Source organism: Macaca thibetana, chromosome 6, assembly GCF_024542745.1.
Source record: "Macaca thibetana thibetana isolate TM-01 chromosome 6, ASM2454274v1, whole genome shotgun sequence".
Taxonomy (NCBI): domain Eukaryota; kingdom Metazoa; phylum Chordata; class Mammalia; order Primates; family Cercopithecidae; genus Macaca; species Macaca thibetana.
The window spans coordinates 154344769-154367381 of NC_065583.1; the positions used below are offsets into that span (position 1 = coordinate 154344769).

Genomic DNA, 22613 nt, shown 5'->3' on the forward strand with positions numbered 1-22613 from the left:
TACCATTATTACAAAAACTGGAATCTATACATTTGATGTACATAAGGTAGTAAAGGTGTTATTTCACACTGCTCACCAACAGTCTGGTGTATGTTAAAACCCTGTATTACTGCAGAGAGTTTAAATTATTTTGGCCGGGCGCGGTGGCTCAAGCCTGTAATCCCAGCACTTTGGGAGGCCGAGACGGGCGGATCACGAGGTCAGGAGATGGAGAGACCATCCCGGCTAACACGGTGAAACCCCGTCTCTACTAAAAAATACAAAAAAAAAAAAAAAAAAAAAAAAAAAAAAACTAGCCGGGCGAGGTGGCGGGCGCCTGTAGTCCCAGCTACTCGGGAGGCTGAGGCAGGAGAATGGCGTAAACCCGGGAGGCGGAGCTTGCAGTGAGTTGAGATCTGGCCACTGCACTCCAGCCTGGGTGACAGAGCAAGACTCCGTTTCAAAAATAATAATAATAATAATAATAAATTATTTTAAAAAGGGAAATAAAATCAGCAAGGCAGATAGCAGTCACCTATTCCTTATGATGTGGCAGCAAATTATCGACTTTTGCAGAGAGTGGAAAAAAGCAAGTTGACATGAGAGGAAACTGGGTATTACAGTCAGTATAACTGAGAGGAGAATGAAGCATGGTATTCAGAGGTTAATAGAGTCACTGTGAAATCCAAAGAAAAAGTTCAATTTCATAAATAAGTAAATAATAAGAAGAGGAAGATCCGTTTAGAGCCACTCTGTAACAATATGATCTTTATGATGTTATAGAAGGTATTTTCATCTTAATGCCTGTCAAATGCATTTAGAGGTTGAGAAAGCCCCATAATTTTTCATAATTTACTGTCACCTGCAGTGTCATAGATGCTGAAGATAGGCTAGAGTAGTATTTCCATACACATTATGGAGAAGTTAAGAACAAATGGACAGTGATATATGTGTGTCAAAAAGTAATTAAGCATTTCACAGCCATCATTGTTTGATTTGAAATGGCACTTTATTTCCCTATATAAAATTTTACTGAACTATTATCTGGATAGATACTAGGACATTAAGTTTAAAGTTGTCTTAAAATATGATTGAATGGGAAATGCTCTATACAATTTAAGAAACTGTTAGAAATATAAAGTAGGTAATTTTATTCCATCTGCAATGTGTTTTTTTTAGAAAATAGAAATCAGAATTTAAGGCATATAGATTGTTATTATGAATATAATATGTTATTAACAATTTAGTTGTGATTCTGTTTTTTTTTTTTTTAAGAAATGAGGAAGATGGGAGGGTTTGGTGCAACTTTATTGAGGCATAATTTAAATACAATGAACTGCACATATTTAAAGTGCAAATTAGATGGGTTTTGACACATATATACACCTGTGAAGCCACCATCATAATCAAGATACTGAACATTTCCATTGTCCCAAGGATTTTCTTGTGACCTCTGCAATTTCTAATTCCAACCTCATTCACCTCGAAGCACTTACCTGTTTTCTGTCATTACAGATAAATTCCCATATTTTTAAATTCTACAGAAATGTAATTATATATTAGTAATGTATTTGTTTTTGGCTTGTTTTATATCAGCATAACCATTTTGTGGTCCAGTTGTTGAGTGCACTACTAGTTGGCTACTTTTGATTGCCAAGAAGTATTCCATTCTATGAATGTACCAGTTTATTCACTCACCTGTTGATGGACATTTTTTTCCCCAGTTTGGAGCCATTGTGACTAAGCAGTCATTTGTGTCTAATTGTTTGAATGGAAATATGTCTCTTTTTCTTCGGAGTGAATACTTCAGAATGAGATGGCTGCATCACACGATAGGCATACGTTTAACTTTTTGAAAAACTACCACAATGTATTTTAGAGTGATTGCATCCTTTTATATTCCCATGAACAGTGTATGAGGGTTATAGGTTTTTCACATCATTGTCGATACTTGACGTAATGAGAGTTTTTTTTTTCTTTTTGATTTTAACTATTCTAATAGGTATTTAGTGCAGAAATAACTTGTTAAATAATTAAATATATAGCTAAATAGTTATTAATAAGAAAATCTAAATGAGAATTTTCATCATCCAAAATTTTTTTAGTGAACAGGAAATTCATCTGATACTAGTTCTCCCATTAGTGCTTCCAGATCTTTCCACATTCCACTCTACCCTACCACTGCCTTTCTGACTCTCCAAAAGGGTAAAACTATCTACTCAGTAAGGAAATAAACATTTTTTTCCATTGAGCAATATTATTCATTAATATTATTTTATATGTCCATTTGTTTAATGGCATTTTAAAATCATTGCTAAAAATGTGTTTGGTTTGGGATTTATATGCATAATTCTAGTCATTACTAATTTTTAGTGTCTTTTAGTGAATTTAATAGAAATTGAGTTTAATATTCTTAAAATTTTACATCTTATTTATTTAATTTTACTTGAACTTCATAGTCATACCTGAAAGACACAAAACAGAGTAAATCAGAGCTAGTAAGAAAGGTCTAAAATGCAAAGCAATTATGTCTACAAAAGCCATTTCTTTTCTTTTAATTATGCACTGTGCTTTTTTGTTATTTTAAAATAATTGCCTACGAAATTGGAAATGTGCTTTTAAAAACACAAAATATATTAATATTATATGTCCATTCTTTATGCTCTCCACTTTTAAGATAACTCTCAATCATTTTAATTAAATTACCTTTATTTTAATTTTACCGATCAGGACAATAAAGAGGATGGCTAACATCCATTCTAGTTGCAATAAAACAGCCATGACCTTTTAAAGAAACACATTACAATTATTTTAAAACATTTAAAGGATATTCCTGACCTTAGCAATTTTTTTTTTTTATCTACTCCATGTACAATTTCAAATCAATAACTTCTGGCTGATTTTTTAATTACTTGAACTATGAAATCAACACATCCTTGTTATAATGTTATTTATAGTACAAAATAAATTGTTTGGGACACTGAAGGGTGTGAGAAGGGAGAAAACATGTATTTGCAGACAATAATTCCTTCTTAATTGCTTGATCATTTCTGAATTAGGTAGAAATAACATCACAAATTATTAGTCAAATAGATAATGTATTTTCATAACTGACTGAAATCCTAGAGATAATGTAGTTTAATTTCCTCAAATTTTCCAATGAAATTATTAAATAAAAGCTTTTTAAATGTCTTTGGGTTAGAAAGCTACTTACTGCTAGAATTTTGACTATGGTCTAAGTTTTTTGATATCCAGTTTAGCTTTCTTTTTTCTAAAATTTCATCATATTTTAAACTCGTGAGTATATGTGCGTGAAACTGGAATCAAAAATAAAATTTTCTCTTGAAGCCTGGTGAATTTAGTCATTCAGCCTCCATGATTTAGACATAAGCAGAAATATGTATAATACATGAGAATCTGTTAGCATTCAGCAAACCTCTGTGTGATAGTATTAGCTTGATGCTGCTGCTGCAAGATCAATTTGTTATTAGTTAGGTGGCTTATTTATGTATATATATTTATATATATTTTAAATAATGGTAATTTTTCAAGATCTGTTCTGATAAACCACCACAAACAGTGGTAGGGAGGTAACAGCTGAATCTACATTTGTATACAGAAGCAAGATTCTATTTGTGTAAGAATCATAAGACTAATATTTGGAAAATATCTTCATATATCCCAAATTTAAATAATAATAGCCAAGATCAGGAAAAGTCTGTAGGAAATCTAAGGGTTGTTATTCCAGTATATATAAATCACAAGTTCCCTCTCAGCTCAGAGGCATTTTTTCTTCAGTAAATCACAATCACAATTTACACTGTTTGGGACAAACCTAAGTAAATGAAGAAAGAGTGACTTCTGTTTATATATCCACTTAAGATCCTTTTTGCCAACAAGATGACTCAGATAAACATATTTGTTCGACATAGTGGGGAGCAATAGGACTTATCTGAAAAGGAAGACATTAGGTTTTCCACTATCGAACACCAAAGGATAATCACTTACTCTTTTTATTTCTCATCACTAAAATATGAGAAAAATACTGAGAGTAACCTATTTCACAGGATTCCCATAAGAATCAAATGAGAGAATAAGTTCTTGGCAAAGTTTAAATGTTGCGTTAGTTTGTGTTATCATCATTTATTTTTAGATGGAACGTTTATTAAACATCTTAAAAGAGTGGTCACAATGCTTCTCTGTAAAGTTATGGATGTGTCTGAGAATTTCAAAGAACCATATGAAACGATGGGATTCATGTGACTTTTAAGAAACCTGTAGACAAAGCATGAACAAACCAGAGATAAACATTTTAGCTCCATAGTACATTTGAGTTTTGCTATTACATTATGCCACTTGGAGAACTAGGATAGTAAAAATCATCATAATTTTGGCCTAATATATTTTTGTGAATATTCTTGAGATATTCATATACTTAGAGTGGAGCTATTTTCTTGTTTTAAAAAGCAATAATTATTGTATTTGAGTGGGAGAGCAAATGAATTGCAGAAGGGATTTTTAAAAATTTGAAATTGAGTAATTTGTGCTAATGGAATTATTTATTTGGAAGTTCTGGATTGAATCTATTTTTTAGCCTAAAGATTTTTTGTGAATTTTATTTTTCTGCTAAATCATACATAACTTTTAATAGCAGAACTGTTGCAATACAATACTTTATTAGTTATAAAATGGTTTTTAAATATGCAAAAATGATTTTTGTGAGTCATAAAAACTAGGCAATTTGCCCATTCTGTTGGAAGTAGGGGTTTTGATCAGTTTTAACATTTGGGAACTTCCAAATATTTGTTAACTTTATAGTTACAGTAACCTGAATTTTAGTTGTGGGATTTATTCTGTACTGGCTATGCAACTTTGGTAAATTTGGTTAACTTCTCAGAGCCCTAACTTAATTAATTAAAAAATAAAATATTATAATGCCTGCTTAACCAAATTGGATTAAGGCATTCATGGATAGCTACAGCTGAAGTGCATGCCAGTCACCTGCCTCATAGCAAGCATGTTATAGACAGTACCCGTTATTTTCATGTGACTACAGTCTCCCCTCTCTCCTCCAACAAAATGGTCTTATTTTGCTTTGTTCTTCATGTGTGTAGTTTCAGATAAAATCAATTAGTGCTCCAACATAGGTTAAAAAAAAAAAAAAAAAAAAAAAAACTACTGAAGAGTCATTGTACTCTCTTTGGAAACCATTCAGAGATTTGAAAGACCCCTGGATTTTATGAGAAAAGAGAGACTGATTATTTGAAAGTGTCATCAGTGCAACCTCACGGAGTTGGAGTTTCCAGATAGCACCGATCTACTATGGCACAAAGTTTTCTGTGTACCTGTTTTAGTTGGTGATGATGATTGCAGGTTGGCAGGGTTCAGAAAAATAAGCCCTGTCTTAATGTTTTAATAAGTTTTTCAAATAGTTCACTATTTAAGATCCTCAGAATGGGACTTAGGCCAATATGAGAGACGGAGTGCTTTAATTGCATGACCAACTACACATTAGAGCCCTGGATTCTACCCCACTGTTATTTACAAGTACTGTGTTAAAGACTAGTTGGGACCCTCTCAGGAGAAATTAGCAGTTACATTTTCTTATTTTTACAATTTATGCTCAAGGTGCATTTACTTCGATTTAAGCAGCCTCTTTTCTACTGTAACACTCTCATGCCAGTCTAAAATTGGATAATGGGTTTCCTGCTTAATAGCAGCAAAAATTGTACTCCCTCTCCTGAAGTGGTTGACTGGGTTTCTTCACATTCAGCTGTCACCCTCCACCAGCTGAGGGAGCAAGAGACCTCTGCATGGGAGGTTACAGCCCCACCTCCTCCTGGGGCTTCTTCAGGGCCATCTCCGTTTTCAGAGTAGGATGAATACCTGCCTTAGTAACAGCAACTCAGTTACCCTGAAGTTTTACTTTGTCCGAAAAGTTTCACCAAGAGCTTGTATTTTAATGAGATACTTTAAAAATATATTTGGGAATGTATAAGGCAAACGGATTCTCTATTATTTATGCTTAGTGCATTCGCCTACTGAAATTTGAGGGTTTTCTCAGAGATATATATATAAATATCACAATGTAGATATAGCTCTCTCTCTTCCCCTCTCTCACACACGCAAGCACACGCACCCCACCCACACACACACACACACACACATCAAGGGAATGCCATATGTCCCAAGTGAGACCTACTTGGAAAAAAACAGAAGTGCTGAACATATCACTCAGGATCATTGTGAGAGGACAGTCGTCAGCTTTCTCTCTGGCAATGAGAATTTTCTCACCCTCAAGACATGCAAATGACTTTTTTCATCTGTTCTTTTTATGTTATTTGCATAATTTTCTCCTGCAAAAGTGAGAGCTGTCAAAAATTAACCATTTGGGGATTTGGCATTCAGTTATGTGACCTTTTCCAGAGAATTAGATCTCTTCAGGGAACTAGGAACTTGATGAGGAAGTGCTGAGAAGGTGGTCAGTGGCAGAAAGAGCGGATGACGGATGGGGACCAGCAGGTTGGTAACGGCACATAACTACGTTTAAAAAGTTGTTTGATATTTTGGATCCTCTCATATGCTTGCTTGTTTTTGTTTTAATAAATCAGTATTCCAACAGATAATCAAAGAGATGATTCGGTTAGATGTAATATTGTACTCTCCTACGTTACTCTGGTTAATTGTACAATGCAAACATTTTTTGCAAGTGTAATGCTAATTGAAAATGCCGTTTGGAAAACTACACAAGCAAGGCTCTGTTCACGCCGTGGTTTGAGTGTTGTGTCTGTAGCAATCTGCCAAATATGCTTATTTAGTATGAATACTTCCTTTTTATAAATTCAGAGAGTTGCACTCTGGAGGGCTGTAATAAACCTTTAAATTCATTTTACTTCGACAAAGGTTGAAGTATGTAGCAGGCGAGGAGCAGAGACAAGTGCAGCTTTCTCTTTGATCACATCGCTTTAAACATTTTTTCAGCTTTAAGCTTGTCGTAACAATCAGCTGTATCAGTCTATTAATTGTTTCACTGTACCTAATATCTCACACGAAGGCACCTTGAAAAACAGCAGGAGAGAGCACATTTGTTTAAGTCCTGCGATGGCTAGCACGGCGGCTAATCCCCTTGCAAATTATAATCATAGTTGTAGTTCATCCATTAGGCTGGAAAAGACAAGATTCCCAAGTGGCCTTGGTGCCTTTTCCAGTTTCCAGGAGACCCACCAACCCTCGGCGTGTGTTGCCTGCGCACCCGGAGCGTTCTTGCTAATCAGGTCAATGATTAGCGCCTGGCTCCAGGGACCTGCCAGGAGTCTATCACAGCAGTTAGGGAGCCTCCAAACGGAGCACGCTCACGGAGAATCTCCCGTTCAGAAACATCGCTTAGTCCTCATTTACTCACTGGGAACCTCGGAGGATTTCAGCTGATCTTTTTCTCTCCTTAGACAGTGAGGAGCTCAACATAACAGGGAAAAGGAGCACAGGATGCAGCTACTTGAAGGGTGTTGATTGAAAACTTCGATCTCCCCACCCCATTCACGGTTGATTTGACGGATTTCTCACCTCGTTCACAGAGAAAATTTCAATTAAGGTAAGTGCTGCTTTATCTGGGTGACTGAATGGCACTGAATTTCTGCATTGAAAGTTCTAACTGACTAAACTGACATTCTGCACTGCAGCAAGTGACTGTTTGTGTCAGGAAAAGCTTAGTTTATAAGCAAGTGTCCTAGAGTGAAAACGGCGTTGGAGATAATGATATCTCAGGGCAGTTTCTTTTGATACATATTCATTCTGCCTTGTATCAAGAGAAAAGAAAAGGGAACATGAAAAGATAGTTAATTTCTCATTTTACCTTTTAAATAATCTATTTGGAGGATTGTGCCTTGCCAAGGTAAATTGATTTTGATTGAAGTAGTTTGTTGATATCATATAGTAAAATCTGAGTCTGAAGCCTTCAAAGTTAAATCAGATGGAAAGAAAATTTGCAAATGAGAGTTGAGATTTTGTGCAGCTTTCTACTTTAGCAATATTCCTGAGCTCCCTTTTGGTTTAAGGATTTAGGACTAAATCCCTGAATATTTTAGTAGTATCCATGTGGACCTTAAAACTTAAATGTTATAGTTTCTGTTGCAAATATTAAGAAAAATGAACCTAGAAGACTTATTATACCATTCATATAATTTATAGTTCTTATTCAAGAGAAGTGGATTTCTTTTATGAGATGAATTAATAAAAAAGAAAGCAATGGAAAATTAAGTGCTTTCTAAAATGCTTGTTTTTGAAAGAATTCTTCAATAAGAGATTAGTTATGTGTTTATAAAAAATTCTATTTTATATTTCATTTCATTTTTATTGTTAAGATATAATGAACTGAAGTTAAGCTTGCATTTTCTATATCATTTAGGGCAATTATCCAGGTAATTCAGATTAAACCACTCCATATGAATTCTTTTATACCCATTTTCTCTTAAGTTTGTTAAAAATATCTAGAAAGATATGGTAAGCAACGTTTTTTCCAAAGTTTAATTACCTGAACTTTTTCTTTTCTATCTTACTAAGCTCATGTAAATATAGCCTGATGATTTTACTCCACATTATGATAAATTTCTATGTAATTAAGAGTAATAAAATAATTATATCACTATAATTATGTGATCTATTAGTCTGCACTCTAAATACTGAAGAATAGCAATCACTTACCTTGATATTGTATGACATACTATAAAAGTTTTCAAATAATGAAATAAACATTATTTAAAATATCGCATATTATAATACTGAAACAAATTAATTTTTAACAATTAATTTCTATTGTTAAAGCAAAATGTAAATATCTAGCTGCTTTGTATAAAGATTCATAATGGTATCTCAAATGTGCTTTTTAGAGTGAGCACTCGTATTTCCTGAAGTGCTGACTCCCCTTTTCTTCTATGGATCTCTTGAGACGGGACATTTTATAAAGATGTTAGAACACTTTCTAATAATTGGGTATCATTCTGAAATTCTCTGGAGAGCTTTTCAGTGTGATGTTGATGTTACTGCTTCTTCCAGAGGAGTAAACCATTTTCAAGGTTCCCAAAGGCTGATGCGTACTTGGTTACCAGTATGTTTGTAGGTAAAGCCTGAAGACATTTATCTACTTCTCTTGTTCTGAGACTTCTATCTCTTTTCCCTGGGGAGATTATTCTCAATAGAATGAAAGATAAGTGAGAGAAGAATGTGTTGACTACAGTGACTGTCACTGAGTCTTTGGCTTCTTATTTTCTTTCAAGCAAACTTGATAAACAGAAAGAGGCAACATTAACCAAACAGGGGCACACACTTGCTACTAGCGAACTTGCATGTCACTGAAAACGTCTCTGTCCTTGTGCCAACTTCAGAATTGACGGCAGCATCGGACCCAATGAACGTTTTATTGGACGTATTGACCACTGAAGTGTCCGACCAGAGTACGTCCGTCGAAGGTTGTGTTTACTGTCTAATGAAATACCCACGTTTAAAAATTGAGGGAATTGCAGTTCTCATTCAAAACATAACAAATCCCCAATACACAAGTTTACCTACATAACAAACCACCATAGGTACCCCTGAACTTAAAATAGAAATTTAATTTTTAAAAAAATAAAAATACAATTGATTAAAGGAGTTTTACCGTTATCATAGTTGTCTGAATTTGCAATATACTGATAAGAGGATAGAGAAAATCTTGGGTTCCATTGAGAATTAGTAGCAATTTATTTTACTTAGCATTTGCCTCCTTAATCTATATTGAATTCCATTTTTCATTTGATTGAGGGTAGTTTATTTCTTCTGTGAGATTGGAAAACATCTTATAGGATAACCTCACTTAGAATAGGAAGTCTCAAAATTTAAATAAAGTAATCTTTTAAAACTTTACAAAACTTGCTTCAAGTTCTATAACTTGCTCCTCAGTAAGTAATATGTTCAATAAGACACTAGAGATAGGCAGTATCTGATCTAGCTCATATGCTTCCTCAATTCAGCTGAGTTATAAATTTTTATATATGAATAAATGATAAATATAAAAACATATGAAAGTTGAAATGTTAACATGATGTTATTTGCCCTCATTTTCCAGAAGAAAAGCTGGAATCTGAGAGAGCATACGTAACTGGGCCAAGGGCACACAGTAATGAACCTATGATTCAAACTCAGATCTGGCTGTGTTTAAAGCTCATACACTTTATACTATACCTTTTTGTAACCTCATATATGGTGACTGTTTCCAGCTTTTGACACAATACTCATGAATATTGTAAGACTATTTTTAAGATAGTACAAAGTAATCATATTACCTTTAGGACAGGTTAACTCTTGTTGTACACAAAATAAATGATTTTGTAAATTCCATCACCACCAGTATTGGAAACCAGCATGTACTTTGTTCTTTTAGTTTCTGAAAGAGGTTAGTGTGCAAGTCTTTGCTTCCAGCTGATTCTGATTACTACTGACAGAAAAAGCACTCTACCGTAAGCGAAGTCTCTACTGAAATTTAGTATTTGTAACATATACGTCTTTCCAAGAGAGGTTGACACACTCTCAGGATAAAATAAAATGTAGAGCTATAAATTCAATGTTAAATGTATTGAAATGACATTAAAAGGAAGTTAAGGGGAACTCACGTTAATAGTGAAAGATATACACAATATTAGAAAAGGTAGAGACACTAACTGTTGGAATTGAATGTTGGAAGTGGACTTTAGAAAAAACAGACTTACATATTCAGGAGTCTATTTGCTCTGCTGACTTTATATAAACTTTCCCATATGTACACAGAGGTTTGGTGTAGCTAATCATGTTGATATTGTGGTAATATTTTTCAATTAATATTTGATCTAATCCTGTGACAAGAAGGGAGAGATGTTATAAGATTAGAGGTGACCTGGAAAATTTAATATGATTAGCTGTCATGTCCAAGGATGTGCTAAGATGGTAACTAGAAGTTAGGTTGCATGGTTATAAAATATGATAATTTATTGTGTTCCAACATGTTCCCAAATCTAGAAAGAGATGACATTGTACCAGATGCTGTAAATAACAGGTTCCACAATGACTAGAAATATGATCAAGGCATATATATGTATAATCTCTAACAACCAACCAGCATACTTTCAATTCTCAAGGTTTTTGGAAAATGGCTGGCTTATCCTAATCTTACCCTATAAGAATAACAGAAAAAACAAAATATGTACACATTACCTTCTGTATTACTATTCCAAAAGAATGAGCATGATCTGTAAAGAACAATATTGCAGAAGAGCTTGTAATGGTGAAAGTTCACAATGCATAAGTGTTTCCACCAAGAAAATATGACCATGTGTCCAGGCTTTACTGGCCACAGTAGGTTTGATGAGAAATGAATGTGCTAAGGTCTAAGACTGCCCTCTCTAGACTGGCCAGTGGTCACCATGTGGCCTTCCAGGAGAACCATGCCAATAAAAATGTTCTGTGTGAAATAACAAATATTTGACTTGGTTATCTTACATATGAAATACCATGTGGAGCCTCAGCAGTTCGTGGCCAGGAAAAGAAGCTGAGAAACATAGAAAGGACAGTCATAGAAATCATGAATAAGCTGCAGTAATGAGGCCAGTAGAAAGGAAAGAAAAGAGGTTAATTGCCTTAGGTCAGTAAGAACAGATACATTTTCTAACTGACCCCAATAGCTAAGCACAAGAGGAGAAGAGTGCTTCTTGGAGGAGGTACTGTGTTATCCTGGGTCGACATCCTGTAGGGTATTCCAGGCATACCATGCAGTGGTGAGACTTTTCCCCATTTTTCACATTCATATTTTTCTCTGTAGTTTTAGTCCTGTTAATCCATTCAAATTGAGCACATCTATTTCCCTTACAAACGAAAATATTACAACTAACTCAGTATCTTACATGTTCATAGTTTCTGGTAGACAATGGATGGGGCAGTAATGCTTAGTTGCTGTATATGTTCTAGGTTCAACTACCTGGTTCAAATCCAACTGAGGGCATTTGCTAGCTCTGTGGCCTTGGACAAGTCAGTTAAGTTGTCAAAACTTTGTTTTTATGTTATTTAAAATTGAGCCGATCACAGTACCTATCCCATTGGAGTGTTCTGAGAAATAAAGGAGGTAATTGATATATCTGCAATTGCTCAGGTCCTCAGAAAATGATAGTTACTGTGATAAATAGGGAGCTTTATTATTAACTGTCACCTTACCTATAGAGTAGAAAAATCAGAGATCTCCTCTCTCCTTAGCAACAGTGAACACTTGGATCTTGCCAAAGCTCCAGGAACCATTTCATAACACTGTGTTTATGTAAGTACATTTGAATTTTGGAACATACTTTTTTGGGGGTCCTATTGGATTTACACAGATGAAATGGATGTTTCTTAAGAGAATGTAACTTAGGAGCCATTTTAGAGAAACCATCCTATTTGTCATGAGGACTAAATTACCAACTGAATTCTTTGAATCTTTCTTACCTATGTTGAAAGGAATTGAACAAGTCTTGAAAAAGAAGTTCCATCTGACCACTGGTAGTCGACAATCTAACTCGGTATCACAGGGGCAAGAAAAATAGCCCATGATTTGTTTTTGTAAATAGAGTTTGGTTGGAATACAGCCACAGCTATTCATTTCCATCTTGTCGATGGCTGACTGAATGCCACAAAGCTGGAGTTGAATGGTAGAGCAGAAAAAGATTGTAGAGCCTGCAAAGCTAAAAATATTGTCTATTTTGTCTTTCATAGAAAAAGTTTGCTGACTGCTTGTTTAGAAGAGAAACATTCTTCTTGCATGATTTTTTTTTATTATTATCAACATAATGAATATTTGGTAGAATTTTTTTCTTTTATATTTTATTTTATTTTATTTTATTTTTCTTGAGACAGAGTCTACTTCTGTCTCCCAGGCTGGAGTGCAGTGGCGCAATCTTGGCTCACTGCAAGCTTGGCCTCCCGGGTTCACACCATTCTCCTGCCTCAGCCTCCCAAGTAGCTGGGACTACAGGCGCCCGCCACCAGGCCTGGCTAATTTTTTTTAATTTTTTATTTTTTATTTTTAGGAGTCGGTGTTTCAACGTGTTAGCCAGGGTCTCTATCCCCTGACCTTTTGATCCACCCACCTCCGCCTCCCAAAGTGCTGGGATTACAGACGTAAGCCACCACGCCTGACAGTGGTAGAAGATTTTTAAATGTCATGACAATAACTATCTAAATGTCTATCTCTGGAGAGACTCAGTATTTTTATTTCCTCATACTAATTCATCCATATTTTACTATGGTATTTAAAACCTCTAATTATAAATTTTGATAAAGTGTTCAGCTACCAGTGTATATATGCAAAAGTATTCAATTCCATACTTTGCATATTGATTCAAATAATAAACATAGAGAAACTTTTTTTTTTTTTTTCCAGTGGAATCCATTATTTTTCATTCTCCAAGCCACACCTTGTATTTTGGTATATATAGCAATCAACTGCTATGTGACTTAAATAAAGTTGCAGATTCCTGGATCTCATTCCTAGAGCGCTGATTGCACAAGTCAAACCTTTAGTGGGTTTAGTAGGTCAAAACTTTGGTAGATTTCTTTCAGTTGTAAAAAAGAAACCAGGAACCACAGTTTGAGACATATGCAGTTAATTCTGATAAAAAAAACAGAATATATAAGAATGTGGCCTAATTATTGGGATTTTTAAAAATTTTTCACAGGTAACTCTATTATGTTGCCCAAATTGAACACTACTGCTGTAGATCAGCAAATCCCAGACTTTAAGAACAGGCATGCAAGTTATCTGGGGATCTTTTTTAGTGGTTTTAGAGTGTAGCTCGAGATTCTGCATTTCTGACAGCCTGCCAGAGATGTTGACGCTACTGGTGATGAGAAATGCTGCTCTCAGGTAACCACTGCCCTACTCTGCCCCATGGCTGCCATGGGTGGGCTAGTGTCTACTGGAGGACGTTTCACAGGATGAGACTCACTGCCCAGCTCACCTGAATCAGATGTTGATCAATCTTCTCAAGAAGCTCTTCCCATCTCAGAAAGGTGATGAAAAATTCTGAGCCAGGTCAACACTGAGAAATATGTATATTATATTTAATATATAATATAAAATGTTGTGTGCCTATTTAATCTATTGTTGATTTCTACATAACCATTTTGGACATAGAATAATTGGAGGTTTTAGAAAGCAAAATATTTAGGTAAATATCACTGACATATTTAATTCCTTGCAATTAAGAGGGGCAGGGTGTTCATTGCTTCTCCAATCCCCCTTCCCAATATCTAGAAGTTTTTGGCTAGCACATTACCCAAGATAACTCCGTACTGAAGTTCAGAACTTACCTGAAAATGCTGACTTCTCCAGTAACATCTCAGTTCTCTTTATTATAGGAGTGTAGCCTTAAGACTGTTTTATTTGTTAGTTCAACTTTCTTCTTTCCCAACACTGAATTGGAAGGATATTGATTTCATCTCTCTTCTCTATTTAAACTTTTCACCCTTTCTAATCTCAACTACCATATTTCTTTCTTATAGCTAAAATCTACAAACAATAGAGGGAAATATATTTCATTAATATAAATTTTGGATAATTTATATTACCATCATTTTAAAAATTACAAACCTGCCCCCATAATTTCCAATTACTCTTCCCTGTTATTTTCTTCTAGAATGTTTAAAATCTTATCAACCATATACTTTTAAATTTATTTGATTATTGTTTTTTTTTCCCCACTCCCCATTATTAGAATGTGAGTTCTATGAAGGCAGGGATTTTGTTTCTTTTATTCAAAGCTGCAACTCAATACCTAAGACAGTGTCTGTCATAGAATTTATCCTCGAAAAATATGTATTCAACAAGAATGAGTGAATATTCCTAATTTATGTGGCTGGTGTATTACAACTGAGGCAAATACTTTTGCTTTTGTTGGTAATGCTTTAACACGTTATAAAATCTTAATGTGTAAGATTCAACCATATTTGTTCATTGACATTCATCCATTGAATTTACTCAGTAACTATTGTGTACCTCTTAAGTGTTAGGTGCTGTGCTAGATGCTAAGGATACATGTTGACAAGACCTAGTTCCTATGCATAATATGCTCAGCCTGATGGTGGGAGAGGGGATCTAAAAGAAATAGTCACAATGCTTGTGGTCTGCCATCATGGAAGATATGTACAGACTGCTGTCAATGCACAAAAAAATAGCTCCTGACTTCACCAGAGAGGCCAAGAAAAATTCCCTTATCTGTAAATTCAAAAATAGCTTGAATTTAGACAGACAGGAAAAGAGAGACCATTAGCTCCTAATGGAAATCACACTACATGCTGAAGCACAGAGATATGTTGGGCGCATTCCTGACACCCTCCAGCACCACATTAGTTTGATAGAACATGACAGTGGAGTGGTGAATGTGTAAAAAAGAGCAGCTTCGTTCATGCCTGTGTAAGTGGTGCAAACTTTAACCCAGGAATAATGAGAACTCATTAAAGAATTTTCAGAAGGGCAAGCTAGATTTATTGGTGCTCTAGTCTGAATTTTACATTTTATTTTTCACTACTTCAAATAGAAATACATGTTATCTGCTACTTAAAAAAATATACGTGAATTGGGCTGGGCGCCGTGGCTCACGCCTGTAATCCTGGCACTTTGGGAGGCTGAGGGGGGCGGATCATTAGGTCAGGAGATCGAGACCATCCTGGCTAACGCAGTGAAACCCCCATCTCTGCTAAAAATACAAAAATTAGCCAGGCGTGGTGGCTGGTGCCTGTAGTTCCAGCTACTCAGGAGGCTGAGGCAGGAGAATGGCGTGAACCTAGGAGGCAGAGCTTGCAGTGAGCTGAAATCGTGCCACTGCACTCCCACCTGGGCAACAGAGTGAGACTCTGTCTCAAAAAATAAATAAATAAATAAATAAAATAAATAAATAAATACACGTGAATTATGTGTTTCTATTTGATTGAGTTGTTTGAGTTCCTTATAGATTCTGGATATTTACTCCTTGTCAGATGCATAGTTTATAGATATGTTCTCCCATTCTGTAGGTCGTCTGTTTGCTCTGTGGATTGTTTCCTTGGCTATGCAGAAGCTTTTTATTTTGATGTAATCCCATTTGTCTATTTTTGCTTCTAAACCTGTGTTTGAGGTCTTATCCAACAATCCGAATAGACATTTATCAAAAGGAGGACATACAATGCCCAAAAGGCGCATGAAAAAATGCTCAACATCACTAATCTTCAGGGAAATGTAAATTACAAACACAATGAGATATCATCTCACCTCAGTTAGAATGGCTATTATCAAAAAAGCAAAAAGTAACAAGTGCTGGCAAGGATGTGGAGCAAGGGGAATTCATATGCTGTCATTATAGGCAAGAGTAGGAAGGTTTCTCAAAATATTAAAAATAGAACTACCATATGATCCCAAAATGCCACTGCTGGGTCTGTATCCAAAGGAAATGACATCTGTATGTTAAAGAGTTGTCTGCACTTCCATGTTTATTGCAGCACTGTGTACAACAGTCAAGATATGGCATCAACCTAAGTGTCCATCAGCAGATGAATGGACAAGGAAAATGTGGTATACGTACACAATAGAATACTATTCAGTCATAAAATAGAATGAGATTCTGTCATTTGTAGCAACTTGGATGAGCCTGGAGGCCATTACGTTAAGTGAAATAAGCCAGGCACAGAATGACAAATTTATACCTCATGATTGCGTTCACATGCGGTGTCTGAAAAAGTTGATCTCACAGAAGTAGAGAGTAGATTAGGGGTTACCAGAGACTGTGGCAGAGGGAGGGAAAAAAATTGTAGAAAGAAATTGGTCAAAGTTACAGTTAGATAGGAGAAATAAGTTCTAGTACCACTGCACAGCATGATGACTATAGTTAATAATAACATGTATTTCAAAATAGCTAGAAGATTTTGAATGCTCTCACCACAAACAAATGATAAATTTCCGAAGTGATGGATATGCTAATTACCCTAACTTGATCATTACACATTGTATACCTATGTTGAAACATCACACTTTATATCATAATTATGTCAATTAAAAAATAAACTTTAAAATATATAAAAAGGCACATGAAAAACAAAAATATGTATACTATAGGAGAAAATAAGTTTTAGTGGGGTTGAAGGGAGAGGAAGTCACTTACCTAAATGCTGTGCCAAGAATATATGAAAGTTCAGGTGTAGAACCTTGAACCAAATAAAGTTGAATGATCCTAAATTTGGTGAAGTTATAAATCCATAGGTGATTTTCAGGGGCTCTGTATTGCAGGATTAGATGAATGAATGTATTTCAGTTTCAGAGTTCAGAAAAAGTGAAGAATATGGATGGCCATATCTGCTAGGACTGACGTGGAGAAGTGTTCACATCCTCCCACCTCCTGACTGTGACCTAATAGAAAAGACCACATTTTTGCCTCTACTCTTGCTGGATAATCAAAGTCAAAGTGAGCTATTTAAATTTAACATGATTGACATTCTTAGAATGAGAACTTTTGAGATTTTTATTTCAGAGAGAGAACACTAAGGGCTAACTCTGGCAAAAACTCTGACCCTTTTGTGCAGAGCTTGTTGTCGCTAATATTAGCTGAAACTAATTGTTCAGCTTTCTCTTACCATTCTACCTAAAATATCACCCACCCCATCTCTTTCTCCTTATTGTTCATCTCACATTTACTGTGTCTTACCTGCTGATGGTTGCTCCAATTGGACTGTAAGCTCTGTGAAGATGAGAACCTTGCTTTATTTACTGCTGCAGGCTCACCACCTTGATCAATGTCTATCAAAGAGGTAGTAACTATTTGTTGAAGGAAGGAAGGAGGGAAGGAGGGAGGGAAGGAAGGAAGGAAGGAAGGAAGGAAGGAAGGAAGGAAGGAAGGAAGGAAGGAAGGAAGGAAGGAAGGAAGGAAGGAAGGAAGGAAGGAAGGAAGGAAGGAAGGAAGGAAGGAAGGAAGGAAGGAAGGAAGGAAGGAAGGAAGGAAGGAAGGAAGGAAGGAAGGAAGGAAGGAAGGAAGGAAGGAGGGGAGGGAGGGAGGGAGGGAGGGAGGGAGGGAGGGAGGGAGGGAAGGAAGAAAGGAAGGAAGGAAGGAAGGAAGGAAGGAAGGAAGGAAAGGAAGGAAGGAAGGAGAGAAGGAAGGAAGGAGAGAAGGAAGGAGGGAGGGAGGGAAGGGAAGGAAAGGAAGGAAGGAAGGAAGGAAGGAAGGAAGGAAGGAAGGAAGGAAGGAAGGGAGGAAGGAAGGAAGGAAGGAAAGAAAGAAAGTAGGGAGGGAGGGAGGGAGGGGCAGAGGAAGGGAGATATCAGTGCATTCTCTAATCTTGCCTCAAAACCTTTTATATGTCTTCTGTCTTTACCGTCTCAGTAAGTAGCACTCTAATCCACCCAATGTGTCAAGTTAGAAATCCAGCAAACATCTTTGCCTTCCCACCTCTCACTTCCCACAGATCCAATTAACATGTGGTCCTTTTAATCCTGCCTTCTAACTTTCTCTCCCCTGGCTTTCCATCATTGTTTCCCCACAGTTTCTATCACCTTCATCTGTCACTTGCCTTATGGCTGTGTTACCATATTCCTTTTCTCCATAAGATAATGCTATGTACTGACAGAAAATTGATGTCTCTGAATACAAACTTGCGATATTACTCCCATGGTAAAGGCTTCTCTTGTAGTGTTCCTACTTTTTAAAGACATAATTAAAACCCCCACCTGATACACATTTTTTTGTATACATTTAAGGAGTACAAGTATAATTTTGTTGTATGCAATATATATTGTATTTGGTGAATGAAGTCTGGCCTTTTAGTGTATTCCTCGTTCAAATAATATACATTGTACCCATTAAGTTATTTATCCTCCCTCATACTTTTCCATCCCCCATCCTTTGAGTCTCCAGCCTGTAGCATTTCACACTCTGTGTTCATTTGTACACATTATTTCATGCCTACTTGTAAGTGAGAACCTGCAGTATTTGTCTGTTTCTGAGTTGTCTCACATAAGATAATGGTCTCCAGTTCTATTCATGTTGCTGCAAAAGATATGATTTAATTCTTGTTTATGTGTGAATAGTATTCCATTGTGTATATATACTGCATTTCTCTTTTTTTTTTTTTTTTTTTTTGAGATGGAGTCTTGCTCTGTCGCCCAGGCTGGAGTGCAGTGGCCGGATCTCAGCTCACTGCAAGCTCTGCCTCCCGGGTTTAGGCCATTCTCCTGCCTCAGCCTCCCGAGTAGTTGGGACTACAGGCGCCCGCCACCTCGCCCGGCTAGTTTTTTTTTTTTTTTTTTTGTATTTTTTAGTAGAGACGGGGTTTCACCAGGTTAGCCAGGATGGTTTCGATCTCCTGACCTCATGATCCGCCCGTCTCGGCCTCCCAAAGTGCTGGGATTACAGGCTTGAGCCACCGCGCCCGGCCTATACTGCATTTCTTTATCCAGTAATTTGTTGATGGATTGATTCCATATGTTAGATATCTTAAGGTATAGAACCTTAGGTTGATTGCATATCTTTATATGGTGAATAGGGCTGCATCCATTTCTATGTGGGGTTTGGATGCTGCATCATATCTATTTTTGCCTAATCTCAAGCAGTCTATGACCCAGCCATGGTTACTATCATTTGGTTCCTATCTCTGAGATTTCATGTTTGCTGTCTGTCACAGTAAGTTGACTTTTTGTCTATTGACCTTCAGAACTCAAGATACATTTCATACAAGTGTTTTTTGGCCCCTACACGTGGAGTTCAAATGTCTTTTCTATCAGTTTCCATAGCACACTCTATGTCCCTTATAATCCAATCCTAGAACTCATTACATCATTGAATAATGCCATACTTCAAACTCTTTGATGGCAGGTTCTATGCCTGTGTCATTCACTACTATATTCCAAGTGACAGACACTTATGTGCCCAAATCCATTGTAAAAAGAATTGTGATCTCCTCCAAATTAAAAACAAAGTTATTTATTCATAAGTCAATGATTCTTCCTTCTACTTGAGCAATTAAATTCCTGACATTCTGAAAAGAATTTTGCTTCCCTATGTCCTCTTGATGAAATGTCAAAGAACACAAAGTATAGTAACAGTTATATTAGTTCAAAACACTTATCATGGCAGTAACCACTGAAATCCGTTTAATGCATTTCCAACATCATATCCACCTTATGGACGATGTAGATATCTTGTACTTTGATGAACAGTGGAAATTGTTCACACACGTTTGGTAAAGGTCACCTATTTTAAATCAGCTCTTTTCTGTGTAATAACTGTGTGACATTTCTCATCCATTTGTGATCAATGAAATGCATATTTTAACTCACACGTCAATTTTCTTCAAAAGCACCACTCTTACAGCTTCTTATTTCATAACTAGATGATATTTAGTATAGGAGAGCTACACTAATTCCTATTCTCGGGCTTTTTAATCTCCAGACAAGTGTAATTGGTAGAACAAACAACCAAAATTGGCTATATTGTACTTAAACATCAGTAGTCAAAAAGCACATCCTGAAGGATACATTTTGATCTCTCGTGTTTGAGAAATAATTACACTATTATATTTAATATTACAATAATTAAATGATATTTTATTATTTGTCCTTTATATGAAGTGAGGTAAAATACTCTAAAAATCAATATAGAGTAAACAACAGCAATAATTCTGGAAAGTATTTCTCTCACAGATATTTAGAAGCAATCTTCCCTGGAACCATAATCCTCAAAAGGAAATTGCAATCCTTGCAGAAACACAGTTTGGGTCATCTGGGTCCCGGTCTCTGGATTTTTCTAAAAGCCTTCACAAGGCACAAATGACATTTTAAATAGCTTGTTAGGAAAAGAAGTGATTTCTAATGCAGATCCACCAAATAAAATGTTTTTTGTCAGCGCCCCTGAAGGCAAACATCTGAAAGGCAGAGAGAAAAAGAATACAAAGAAAAATGTTGTGACTAGTGTCCAAAGGGGAACATAATATAAAAATAATAGAGATACATCTCTTGTCAAACAAAAACTAAACAGGTTTAATATCCCACAATTCTAGATCTACTGAGAAGTATAATTAAACATCAGGAATGTTTTTCTCTATGGGATGCTAAGCCATTTTGTTCTTGAAAACATTTTAGGGAAAAAGAGCAGGTTCAATTATGTTCTGATCTGCAGGCATGAAAAGAGGAACTCAGCCCAGAGGTAAGCAGCGGGGAGTGAAAACAGTTAACTCAAAAAGTTTAGATAAAGCAATGAAAGCTTCACACTGATTCTTTTAACAAAGTAAAGCTTGTTGTGTGATGGTGTTTATATTACCCTTGGTCTTAAACAATATTTGAACTTAGGAAGCTATCAGCCATCTCCCACCCTCACTCTTCTCCTGGTCTTTTCTAGTCTAGTTTTTATAGACTCCTGAGTTATCTAACCTTCGTGACTAAGTAGCCACACATGTATCAAGATAGAGTCTCTTCATTGTCTTTGGTTTTCTTTGTGTGTCTCTTGTATTTTTAGTGTCCTATTCAAAAAGTTTGGCAATCTTGTTTTGAAAAGAACTAGTAAAGTTAAAATGTGTTGCTTCCCAAAGTGGTTATTCCATATTTGGAGGAATCTGGGTAAGCATTCCCTCATTTTAAGAATTCTGTACTCCCAGGTGCAGAGCTGGGTGCTCTGGCACTTTCTCTACAATCAGAATTCAATTTCATGAGCCTCTCCAATTTCCCCTTTTGGACACATTGTAGTTTAAGGTTATTGAAAGACCATTCACTCTCTCTCGCTCTCTCTCTAGTGACCCATACATACTTATTACGAAAAATAGGCCGAATTTTCCTGTCTGCTTTTTTTTTTTTTTACCAAAAAAAATAAATAAATAAAAATAAAAAATTTCAGGTTTGTTAAACATTTCAAAATCTTGAGGATTGGTAAGGAGGGTGATTCTGCTAGTGTTATATTTTTTCAAATGTTTCATAGGTTTTGCATTCTGAAAGGAAAATTCAGAATTGATAGCATTTTTATCCACATAAAGCCATTACCAATGAAAGTGTAAGATGTCTTCAAACACCCACCTTGAGTTTTGTGCATAAATCACTTGCTAGATAGAGCAGAATTGTTGAAGTGATGTAGGAATAGAAAGTAGAGTTTTCATAGGTCCTGGAGTTACTCATCTCAATCTGACAACAGCATAACTACTCATGCAAATAGAGGAAAGTTAACATTCCAGTTGCTAAGTATCTTTTAAACAGCAGAAATAGTTTTGTAGACATTAAGTTCCGTAGGCATTTGTTATGATTCCTACATAAAAATAAAAATATTAAAGAGTGTCAGAAATGCCTGTTTCTAACATTGTCAGATAACTATCATGTATGTAATATGTTTATACAATATACTTATTTGGTATGTAAAAGAAATCTGAAACATCTTTTTAATATTATTAGTTATTACATAAAATGCAAGTAGAATTAAAAGAATAAAAGTGTTATCGCATTATTCATTTAGCCAACATCATCAGTGCATTTTTGGGGTGATTGACAGAAGCACAAAAGAGAGACTACTGAGGTACTAGAAATGAACACCCTGACACAGATGGTAATTACATAGAGACACGCACACAGACACATACTATGATATTTTAGTAATGAAAAAAGT

General features: G+C 35.7%; 1 protein-coding gene across 3 annotated transcripts in view; it reads left to right on the plus strand.

The window, feature by feature from the left end:
- The window catches only part of CDH12 (cadherin 12), a 1138028-nt gene that overhangs the window by 647699 nt on the left and 467716 nt on the right, over nucleotides 1-22613 (plus strand). For 2 of the 3 annotated variants that reach the window (XM_050795514.1, XM_050795515.1), the window contains one exon: nucleotides 7425-7570. The gene's annotated coding sequence lies outside the window, so the exon portion shown is untranslated. Of the gene's footprint in view, nucleotides 1-4866; nucleotides 6502-7424; nucleotides 7571-22613 lie in introns of those variants that run through there. The other variant, XM_050795513.1, reaches the window with a different exon arrangement.